The sequence below is a fragment of the Rhinoderma darwinii genome, assembly GCF_050947455.1.
Source record: "Rhinoderma darwinii isolate aRhiDar2 chromosome 2 unlocalized genomic scaffold, aRhiDar2.hap1 SUPER_2_unloc_7, whole genome shotgun sequence".
In the NCBI taxonomy this organism is placed as follows: domain Eukaryota; kingdom Metazoa; phylum Chordata; class Amphibia; order Anura; family Rhinodermatidae; genus Rhinoderma; species Rhinoderma darwinii.
The window spans coordinates 361,821-374,018 of record NW_027461731.1 but is presented as its reverse complement, the minus strand read 5'-3'; the positions used below and the strand labels follow the sequence as shown (position 1 = coordinate 374,018).

The 12,198-nt window shown below is 44.9% G+C and overlaps 1 non-coding gene across 1 annotated transcript; it reads right to left on the bottom strand.

The window, feature by feature from the left end:
- Positions 1-5,418: 5,418 nt before the first annotated feature.
- LOC142682057 (U2 spliceosomal RNA) lies at positions 5,419-5,605 on the bottom strand. The gene has a single exon (XR_012853867.1). It is a non-coding gene; the product is annotated as a U2 spliceosomal RNA (small nuclear RNA).
- Positions 5,606-12,198: the final 6,593 nt, after the last annotated feature.

The following is a 12,198-nucleotide window of genomic DNA, read 5'->3' as shown; positions in this document are numbered from 1 at the left end:
GATTTACCTTCTGCGCCACCATGTCCCAACTGATAAAACCATTATCGCACTCACTGAAGGAGACACCTAAAATCGTAATATTATCTGACACAGGGACGGGTATGTCTCTAAAAGCCATGCTTCCTATATTTAAAATATTACTTTTGTCGAAGTTCACCTTAAAACCGGAAGCACAGCAATAAAACTCAATTTGTCTGAGGGTTCTCTGAAGCGACAGGGTGTCCCTGCAAAAAACCGCTACATCGTCCATGTACCCCACTGCTTTAGCCTCTACGCCGCCACCCCCGGGCAGGGGGACTCCACGTATTAACTTATCGCGGCGAATTGTACACAGTAGAGGCTCTAATGCGCAAATAAAAAGCAGTGGGGACAAGGGACACCCCTGCTTCACCCCTGAGTCTAAAATCACGTCCTGTGTCTTAAAACCATTCACTAAAATTTTGCTTGTGCAATCTTTATAAAAGGCTTTAAGTGATAATAAAAATCCTTCAGGTATACCCATACGCTCTAAAACCTTAAAAAGATAAAAATGAGAGACACGGTCGAACGCCTTCTCGAAGTCTATAGATAAAATGGCTAATTTACCTCTTCTAGACCTCGTGTCCTCAATCACATCTTTTACCAGGTTAAGATTATCCCAGATGCTGCGGCCTGGCACCCCACACACCTGGTTAGAGTGTACAATGTGGGGTATTATGGCTTTTAATCTATTTGCGCACACTTTTGCCATTATTTTATAGTCGCTATTCAGAAGGGTTATTGGTCTCCAGTTCTTCAAAACTGCGATGTCACCTTTCTTATGTAGCAGGGAGACCTCACCCTTCCGCCAGGACTTAGGCAGCATCTTGGAATTAAAAACTTCATAAAAAAGGCTAAAAAGATCCTCTTTTAAAATGTCATAAAATTTGACATAAAACTCACTGGGTATACCGTCCGGTCCGGGAACTTTTCCGGCTTTAAAACTCTTTACCGTTTCTAAAACCTCCTGCTCCGTCAGCTCCTGTAATAAAAAATTCTGGGAGACAGGGTCTAAAACAGTAGTAATCTCCTTCAGTGAGTCACGCATAAAATTATGATCCACAGTTTTAACACTAAAAAGGTCAGCATAAAACTCATGAACTTTACTTAAAATACCCTGTACATCTGACACACCTTCAATATTTTTAATAATAGCCTTTTTATTGTTAATTTTTTTAAAAAAGTACCTGGAGCAGGTCTCATTCTCCTCCACATGCTGAATTTTGGAACGAAAAATGATTTCTTTGCCTTTCTGCTCCAGGCACTGAGCTATTTCTTTTTTTAAATTAGTGATGTCAGTTTTAACGTCAATTTCATTATCTCTCATCTTGTACAGGGTCTGCAGACGGGTGCTGAGAATTTTAAAAAAAGCATGTTTTTCTCTGGCTTTCGCCACGCTCTTTTTAATAAAAAATTCCTTTATTCTTTTTTTCATTTTCTCCCACCATGCACTGATGGGAGTACGCATGTCTCTCCCCCGCCTGCATTTTTGGTAAAATTCAATAAAATCAGTAAAAACCTGTGGATCATCTAAAAGGGAAACATTTAACTTCCAGGACTTCTTACACACCGGTTTATTAAAATCACGCTTTACATAAAATGATAAAAGCTTGTGATCTGAGAAAACATTAGTTAAAACTTCACAATTAAAAGGCAGTACATTCTCATTACAAAAAATAAAATCTATCCTGGAGCTACAGGTGGCGTTGCTCCAGGTAACGCCGGCTTCCTCTGGGCTGCTCCTATTACATTCTTTGTACAAATCTGTTAATTTAAAATCATTTACAATATCTTTGAGCAGTCCAGAGGTCTTATCGTAATTCCTACTTGTAGTACTGGTAAGCCGGCGTTCCCCCCTCAGGATACAGTTAAAATCACCTGCGAGGATAAAAGGCTCAGTTGTATTAATAAAAAGAGGTAACATTTCTAGCATCTCTGCTCTCTCATTTTTGTCAGGTGAGCCGTAAAAATTTAAAAACTGCCATTTTACGCCGTCAATAAAAGCTTTAACCAATAAAATACGTCCTGGAAGAATCTCTTGAATAAAATCAATAAAAACGTTTCCCTTAAAAAGAATGGCGACCCCTGCTGATCTGGACTCGTTAGATCCAGACCAGACTGATGGACCATACTTCCAATCCTCTTTGTATTTATGGTACTTCATTGCATGGGGAATGCCGCACTCCTGCAGGAAAAAAACAGAGGCTGCCAGGCCAGATAAAAAACTGAAGAGAGCAACCCTTCTGACTTTGGACTTGGCGCCCCTCACGTTGAGGGAGACCCCCTTTATTTCAGACATCGTGGAGTTTTAATTGTGTTAGTCTTGATTTTAAAAAATAAATAATCGTGTTACTTAAAATCAGACTTGGCCTCCACCAGCAATACCAGAAATCTCGCTTGAACTCATCTCCCCGCCCTCGTCTGACTCTAGCGAGAAAGGGGATGATTCAGGAGAGGAACTACCTTCCGTGAGCGTCGAGCCAACAGCCCTCATCTCGTATACAGGGAGTCCAGATTCACACAGCCTTACCTGGGTCTCTAACGGCTGACCATATAGGTCTGTATCGGGTGGGTCCCCCAAGGGCCCCGCCGCTCCCCCCTGAGGCCGTGCAGGCCGTGCAGGCCGTTCTAGAGGGGGAGGTTGCGCACATGGCGGGGTGTCGGTTGGCTCGGGGGGAACAGTGCCCACCCTCCTCACCAGTAACGACGAGGGGGCGGTCCTAGGAGGAGCCTCACTTTGCTTTACGGACGTATCCATTTGCTCCTCCCCTGTCACCCCCCTACCGGCACGCTCCTGTTTACCCTTTTTACGGGGACCCACTTTCAGCCAACCTTCCTCTTCAGACTCCGTATCTAGAGACCCAGGATTGGGAGCAGGCCCGGCATCCACTGAGCAACCAGCACTCTGGGATGCCTCAGTTATCTCACTGGCCTGCCCCTTCTCAGCCTTACGTTTGGCTTGGCGTTTTTCCTTCGCACTGGACTCCCTTCTCTCCTCTGAGGCTGTTGGCTGTGAGGTACCTGCTTTGGCTCCAACAGACCGTACCCTTGAAGCCCAGGTACCCCGCTGCTCCTTTGCAGCACTGGCTTGTTCCTCTCCCTGAGGGCGGGGCTGGTCCGCTGGTGGAGCACGTGGGGGCGCCCCGGGTTGCTCTTCTTCTCCGCTTCGGTACCTATGAGGACAAGAAAAATACAAGTGACCAGTTTTTTGACAAAAGTTGCATTTTTTTTCTTCTGTGCACTCCCTTATATTGTGCTCTTTGCTTCCACAGTTTCTGCAGGTGACATCGCAGTTAAAACTGGTATGTCCATAGGTACCACAAGCCCTGCAGAAGTTTGGCATCCCTGAGAAGTAGAGGTCGCCATTCACATTTCCAATTTTAAAACGAGCCGGTGGTAATCTCGTTTCTTGGGTGGAGGGGTCCTTAATCAGCGTAACTAAAAACTTCCATTTGGCGGTCCACACTCCACACTCGTTCATCACTTTCCCTAGGAGTTTGACATTTTTGAAGTAGGCAGCTAGAAATGCTGCCACTTCCATATCTCTCACATATGGGGAATACATTTTAATCACCACGAGTTTGGTTATTTCAAATTCATGCTCTACTACCTTGACTCCCGCTGCTACGAGTTCACCTTGTTTCCTCTCAGCTCGGTCCATAGCATCACGGAGTATTCCTTCTCCCATGAAGGTGACATCGTAGATTCCTCGCTTCGGGTAGTCCTGGATAGCCAAGAGCTCGTTCTTGTGGACCGCCAGCAGATCTTCCAAAATGGCGTGGACTAAAAATTTAATACCACGGGGACCGCCTCCACCCTCTGCCACGATAAATCGTGCAGAATTCTTAAGCCGGGCGTACACCGGCACCGCATCGGGTTCGCCTGCCATTAGCGTGGCCAGGTCGAACCGCACAGCTTTCGCTGCGCCCCTTGTCTTACGGAGACCAAGGGGCTGGGGGGGATCGCAACTCGTTGCTCAGGACTAAGCCTCTCTCCCAAATAGCAGCACGGGGGTGAAGTCCAGGCGAACCTGGACGATCCCCCGAGGCCGAGAGAGAGGGTACCTGAGCACCTTCTGACCAAAAACCTCCTGTATAAATACACTTGGTCTTAGCCAAAAGGCCGAGAAGCGATAACCCGAACGGGCCGCGCGTTGACCGAGCCTGCCCAATACTGCTGTTCACCCCTTGCAGCGATTCAGCCTACTCCTAGGCAATTCCATGGGGCCCTGCAGGCTCACACACACTCACAGCTACTAAGCGGGAGGTGAATAAAGGCCGGAGAGGAAGCAAGACAGGATTTGCTTCTTTTGCTTGCACCACAATGCAGTGCTGAAAGAGGAGGAATCGACATAAAAACGCCTTCCTGGCAACGCCCAAATGCCCTCCTGCCGTGCAAACACTGGCAGCAGCAGCAGCAGCAGCAGTAAGTGCATGCCCACTGCCACCCCTTCTCCTTTCACACCTTGTATCAGCTTTAATCCAGTCCAGTGCTGCCTGCTGAGCAGCACTGACCAACACTGCCTGGGCCCAGGCTTTTATCTCTGAGGCCCCATTATGATGTCAGAAAACTGGCTCTGGCTCCTGAGGTCTCCACTATGACACGTGCAAAGTTCCGTCTGAACTTTATATAAGACGGTGCGGCTCAGTCAGTCACTCAGTGTTGCCTGAGAGGGCAACACTGCAACAGCCGGCCCCCAGGCTGTCTTTTTTTTGCACAGCTAGTTGCCTCCAGGAGGCCACAAGAGGGAGACAAGGGACTGCAAAATGGAAAATAGGCATCCACCAACTTTACAGACAACTTGTTCTCCTTGCTCCTACAACCTCCATCCTTGCACAGTTTGTTATTCTTCCAGGTAACATAGTAACAAATCCAAATTGCTGCTCTCTTTGTAGGCAAGCAAGGGTTTGTTGCAACTGCAATTCTTACTTCTTCTTGAAATGTAGGGACCACAGTACATTCCATCACATCTATCTAGTGTACACAGGTAGGTCCATTGTGACGGGCGGGCGGGCGGGCTGGCTGCTTTAATGGCTGTTTGCTGTTCCCCTACTCCACTCCACTATTTGACTATGGTGCTGCATCAATCAGTGGCTGGCTCAGGTGCAGCTCTTTAACCTACCTAGGAGGGAGGGCGGAGAGAAGACAAGGAAGGTGAATGAGCTGTTCCAATGTGAAATGCCGGAAACACAGAAACACAGACGACACAAAACCAGAGGTGGCAATGTATTAATTAATTGCATTTAATAAATTAGCTCATTATCACACATGACTGTACAAATGCATTGTCCAACAGGTGTTGAAATAATGGGATTAAAAGGGGAGATCCCATCCGAAAGACAAAAACAATGGCAAACACAAAAAGCACTTTTGGAATCTGATTTTAGTAAACACATAAGGAAAGGGTGCACCAGTCCTGGAAATACTGCAATACCAGGTCAATGCGTGGAGTGGACAGAGCAAGCTCTATTTCCATCTCCCTGTTCTAAAAATCCATTTAATATATGGTCCCCAGATAGGGGACGTATCAGATATTAAACTGATAAGAACAGATTTTTTGAGTTGACTACCCCAACAAAGGAGGTAACCGTTTATTTAAAATTTTGAACAGATTTACAAAAATCAATACGTTTTTTACAAAAGAAAATTACATAAATTTACAACCATGGTTTAAATACAAATAAATACAAATTGTCATATAAAACAATTTATAAAAGGGCACTTGGTGGCATCATATTATGGAACTCCATTCACTTAAAAACCATTTTCTACATAAAACAGGAGAGAGTTTTTTATCTAAAAGAAAATATTTGTACATTTCATTAAGACAAATGGCTAAAACATCTTCCACAGCTAAAACTTCATGCTTAAATAATAAAATGTTTCTGGCCGCCCACAGAGCTGCTTTTACGCAGTTGGTGATCTTCCATGCCATCATTTTTCGAGTCTGTGTTGGGCATTCCAGGCATCCATATAAAACGCCATCACTTGTGTATCTCCGAAGTCCTGTAATCTTCTGTACCAAGGGGAGGATTCTTGTCCATATCAATTGCGCGTAAAAACATTCCCAGAATAGGTGGTAGACTGTCTCGTCATCTCTACATCCTCCCCTTGGACACGCAGCCGAGTTGGTCAGTCCCCTTCGATGCTGGAATGCCCGGCATGGAAGACACTCGTGGGCACAGCTCCAGGCCAGATCTTTCTGTGGGTTAAAAAGATATTTAGCGCTCACCATCTTCCATATTTCTTTGCATTTTTGTTCATTAAAATTACTGATGGGAGCTACTAAAACATTTTCTTTTATCTTTTTTAAAATTCCTTTACTATTTTTTACTTCGTTAATATTTTTGTCTTTTAAGTTAAAAAGGTTTACAATTTTTTCTAAAATCTTATACTGGCCAGAAAGGTTAAAAGCATACGGGGAGCTTAAAACCGTGGAGAACCAACCGTTCCTCCTCATAAAATAACCTGTGTTAAAACGTATAAAATATGACCAGTAATGTTCCTTAAAAACTGCATTAAGACATAAAGTAAAAATTTTTATTAAAAGGAATGCTTTTATATCGGGGAAATCTTTCCCCCCCATTGGTTTGGGTAATATTACCTTCTCTCTCCTGAGCTTTTCCATCCTGGAGTTCCATAAAAATGTGAAACATGCTTTAATTATTTTTTTCAATAAAATCTCAGGGGGAGGGAAAACCATACTTAGATACAATAAAATAGGTAAAATCACCATTTTTGTAATTAAAACCTTTCCCTCCATTGTTAACTGTCTCATGTTCCACATGCAAATTTTCCGATTGACTTTTTGTGCCACCAAGTCCCAACTGGTAAAACCATTATTTGACTCATTGAAGGAGACTCCTAAAATTTGTACAGACTCTGACACAGGGACTGGAATGTCCATTAAAACCATTTTGCCGATATTTAAGATGTTACTTTTATTAAAATTTACTAAAAAACCGGAGGAGCAACAGAATTGGTAAATCTGTTTAAAAGATTTCTGTAATGACAGGGTGTCCCTGCAAAGGACCGCGACATCGTCCATGTACCCCACCACTTTAGCCTCTAGTCCCCCCCCCGCCCGGCAGGGGGACTCCTCTTATCTGCTTATCCTTTCTTAACCTGCAGAGTAGAGGCTCGATCGCACAAATAAAAAGTAGTGGGGACAAGGGACACCCCTGCTTCACTCCGGAATTTAAAAGGACATCCTGTGTCTTAAAACCCTTTACTAAAATTTTGCTAGTACAATTTTCATAAAAGGCCTTCAGAGACTGTAAAAAACCTTCCGGTATACCCATCTTTTCTAAAACCTTAAAAAGATAAAAATGTGACACTCTATCGAAGGCTTTCTCGAAATCTATAGATAAAATTGCCATTTTACCTCCTCTCTCTTTCGTGTCACTGATCACATCTTTTAAAAGGTTTAAATTATCCCATATACTCCTCCCGGGTATCCCACAGACCTGATTGGAGTGTATGATCTGGCCTATCACTGCTTTTAATCTGTTCGCACATATCTTTGCCATTATTTTATAGTCACAGTTTAGTAAAGTGATAGGCCTCCAATTTCTAATGTCTGTTTTGTCCCCCTTTTTGTAAAGCAGGGACACCTCGCCTTTCTTCCAGGACCCCGGGAGGGCTTTTGTTCTAAAAACTTGGGTAAAAAGAGGGTGGAGATCCTCTTTTAAAATACCATAAAATATAACATAGAATTCTATAGGTATACCGTCAGGGCCAGGGACTTTACCTGTTTTAAAACTCTTTGTAGTTTCTAAAATCTCCTGTTCCGTAATATCCTGTAATAAAAACACTTGGGAAGCAGGATTTAAAACAGCATCCACCTCCTTCAATGAGTCGTTCATAAAATCAACATCAACATGTTTTGTATTAAAAAGATCCGCATAAAAAACCATGCACCTTTTTTAAAATGTTTTGGGTATTTGTTTCCCCATCTTTCTCATTTAACAGGGTATGCTTATCATTTATTTTCTTGAAGAAGTACCTGGAGCAGGTCTCATTTTCTTCAAGATGTTTCACCTTAGAGCGGAAGATTATCTCCTTTCCCCTCTGCTCCAGGCACTGGGAGATTTCTTTTTTAATTTCGGTGATCTCTTTCTCCACCTGCATACCCTGTTCTCTGAACTTGTATTGGGTCTGCAGACGGGTATTTAAATTAGCATAAAATTCAGATTTTTCTTTTGCTTTCTTCATCCCAGCTTTAATAAAAAAATCTCTTATCTTTATTTTCATTTTTTCCCACCAGGAAACAATTAGCATATTGGGATGTCTTACCCGTCTGCAGCCCTTATAAAAGGTGATAAAATCGGATAAAATTTGCGGATCCTCTAAAAGGGATACGTTTAATTTCCAGGCTTTCTTCGGAGTTCTCCTTTGATCGTTCAAATTAACTTTAAAATATAAAAGTTTATGGTCAGAAAACACGTTAGAATTAAGATCACATTTAAAAGGCAGTATTTGATAAGAGCAAAAAATAAAATCAATCCTGGAGCTGCAGTTTACATTGCTCCAGGTGACGCCGTCCTCTTCCGGTAGATCCCTATTGCATTTTTTAAAAACATCAGTAAGTTTAAAATCCACTGTAATATCTTTTAAAATAGACGGGGTTTTATCATAGTTTCGACTTACTGAATTAGAGAACCGGCGTTCCCCCTTTAAAATACAATTAAAATCACCAGCTAAAATAAGTGGTTCTGAATCATTGATAAAAAGGGGTAAAATTCCTAGCATTTTTGCTCTTTCTTTTTTGTCTGTAGAACCATAAAAGTTTAAAAACTGCCATCTAACACCGTTTATAAAAGCTTTGACCATTAAAATTCTGCCTGGTAAAATTTCATAAAAACTATCAATTAAAACGTTCCCTTTGAATAAAATGGCGACACCTGCGGCTTTTGATTCATTGGACCCGGACCACACTGAAGGTCCGAGTCTCCAGTCTTCCTCATATTTTTTATAATTCATGCGGTGAGGTATGCAGCATTCCTGTAGGAAAAACACTGAGGCGGTAAAAACAGAAAGGTAGTTGAAAAGGGCAGCTCTTCTTGTCTGTGAGTGCACGCTTCTTACATTAAGGGAAAGACCACATAACTCAGCCATGAGGAAAAGGGAGAGAGACAGTCTATCTTTATCTTACCCGAGGAGGCCTCAGCAGTCCTCCGCGTCGCCAGACACCCCACTCGAGCTCTCATCATCATATTTCCTCGAGTCAAATGTACGCATCGATGAGGTTTGAGAGGAAGACCCGTCACTCAGCTGACCCCCCATACCTAAGGCGCTTCTTGAAAATGGGTCCCAGACGGACTCAACGGGTAAGATTCGGCTATCTTTGGCAGCGTCCTCCCCTTCTATAGGGGCAGGAAGCGCGCTTCTGGACGTCTCAGGGACCACGCTTACCTCGGAGGCAGCTGTCCCTATATCCCCCAACTGTCTGGAAGGGGGGGGACCTTCAGCTGTCGCTTCCGGGGGCACGTCAACTGGTTTCCCTGCCTTCAACCTGGCAGGTACTCCCATCGGCACCCCCGCTGCCACCTCCGAGTACGCCCTACGTCTCTTAGTGAGCGCTGCCGCTCCGCCCGGGACCTCTGCCTCAGGTACAGGCTGACCCAGCATCTCTTGCAGGCCAGTAGGATCAGCTTCATCCGAACTACCCTATGCCCCAGTCTCCTGGGGGGGCTCTTTCGTCCGCTGATCACTGGCTCTGCGTTTTTGTCGCCTCTGCTCTTTAGGGTCACCTGTTTGGGGGGGTCTGCTGGAGGTATCCATATCATCTTGCTCGCCTCCTTGGGGTTCCTCTCCTTGTACAGGGGTGATCTGGCCTGCGGGCCGCTCGGGACGCCTTGGCCGGTCCTCGGGTTGTTCCAACTCTTTAGATCTGTGGGGACAAGTAGCATAGAGGTGACCAACTCGGCTGCAAAAACGGCACCTTTTCCCCAGAGGGAAAGTCTTGGTCTCGTGCTCAGAGCTGCCGCAGTTCCTACAGGTGCTGTCACAAGACTCCTTGGTGTGACCGTACTTTTGGCACTTCCTACAGAATGGAGGCATCCCTGAAAAATAAAAGTCTCCGGCCATATCACCTATTTTAAAACGTGCTGGCGGCAACATTGTCCCTCCTGTAAAATTGGCATCTTTATAACACGTTACATTGAATCTCCACTTTGAGGTCCATACACCAACCTCATTCATTACTTTGCCAATACATTTCACAGTTTTAAAATAAGGGAATAAAAAGGACATCACTTCTTTTAAGTCGGCAAAAGGGCAGTACATCTTTATAACTATCATTTTAGTGATGTCCATAACGTGCTCATAAAAATCAACACCGTCCAGTCTCGGGTCATTTTTTACCGTATAAGCCGCCAGCAGATCTCGGAATACTCCATTCTGTATGAAAGTAACGTCGTATGTCCTCCTTCTTGGGTAATCCTGCACCGCCAAAATTTCTCGCTTCTGGATGTTGAAGATACCAACAAGTACGGTCTCCACCACGAATTTTAAGCCGCAGGTCGTCGCCTTCTCCTCCGATAGCACTACACGAATTGTGTTTTTAATCCGGGCATAAGCCGGTATCTCACATGGATCCTCGTCCATGGTGAGTAAGGTTTTTTTTTAGGAATCGTTACGCTACTCCTTAGTAGGCGCAACTTTGGGCGCAACTCCCCTTTTCAGCCGAAGCCTACACGGGGGTATGTGGATCGCAACCCGTTGCTCAGGACTAAGCCTCTCTCCCAAATAGCAGCACGGGGGTGAAGTCCAGGCGAACCTGGACGATCCCCCGAGGCCGAGAGAGAGGGTACCTGAGCACCTCCTAACCAAGACCAGGCAGCACTGACTACAAGTAATCAGCACTACACTTGATCTCAGCCAGAAGGCCGAGAAGCGATAACTCGAACGGGCCGCGCGTTGACCGAGCCTGCCCAATACTGCTGTTCACCCCTTGCAGCGATTCAGCCTACTCCTAGGCAATTCCATGGGGCCCTGCAGGCTCACACACACTCACAGCTACTAAGCGGGAGGTGAATAAAGGCTGGAGAGGAAGCAAGACAGGATTTGCTTCTTTTGCTTGCACCACAATACAGTGCTGAAAGAGGAGGAATCAACATAAAAACGCCTTCCTGGCAACGCCCAAATGCCCTCCTGCCGTGCAAACACTGGCAGCAGCAGCAGCAGCAGCAGCAGCAGCAGTAAGTGCATGCCCACTGCCACCCCTTCTCCTTTCACACCTTGTATCAGCTTTAATCCAGTCCAGTGCTGCCTGCTGAGCAGCACTGACCAACACTGCCTGGGCCCAGGCTTTTATCTCTGAGGCCCCATTATGATGTCAGAAAGCTGGCTCTGGCTCCTGAGGTCTCCACTATGACACGTGCAAAGTTCCGTCTGAACTTTATATAAGACGATGCGGCTCAGTCAGTCACTCAGTGTTGCCTGAGAGGGCAACACTGCAACAGCCGGCCCCCAGGCTGTCTTTTTTTTGCACAGCTAGTTGCCTCCAGGAGGCCACAAGAGGGAGACAAGGGACTGCACAATGGAAAATAGGCATCCACCAACTTTACAGACAACTTGTTCTCCTTGCTCCTACAACCTCCATCCTTGCACAGTTTGTTATTCTTCCAGGTAACATAGTAACAAATCCAAATTGCTGCTCTCTTTGTAGGCAAGCAAGGGTTTGTTGCAACTGCAATTCTTACTTCTTCTTGAAATGTAGGGACCACAGTACATTCCATCACATCCATCTAGTGTACACAGGTAGGTCCATTGTGACGGGCGGGCGGGCGGGCGGGCTGGCTTCTTTAATGGCTGTTTGCTGTTCCCCTACTCCACTCCACTATTTGACTATGGTGCTGCATCAATCAGTGGCTGGCTCAGGTGCAGCTCTTTAACCTACCTAGGAGGGAGGGCGGAGAGAAGACAAGGAAGGTGAATGAGCTGTTCCAATGTGAAATGCCGGAAACACAGAAACACAGATGACACAAAACAAGAGGTGGCAATGTATTAATTAATTGCATTTAATAAATTAGCTCATTATCACACATGACTGTACAAATGCATTGTCCAACAGGTGTTGAAATAATGGGATTAAAAGGGGAGATCCCATCCGAAAGACAAAAACAATGGCAAACACAAAAAGCACTTTTGGAATCTGATTTTAGTAAACACATAAGG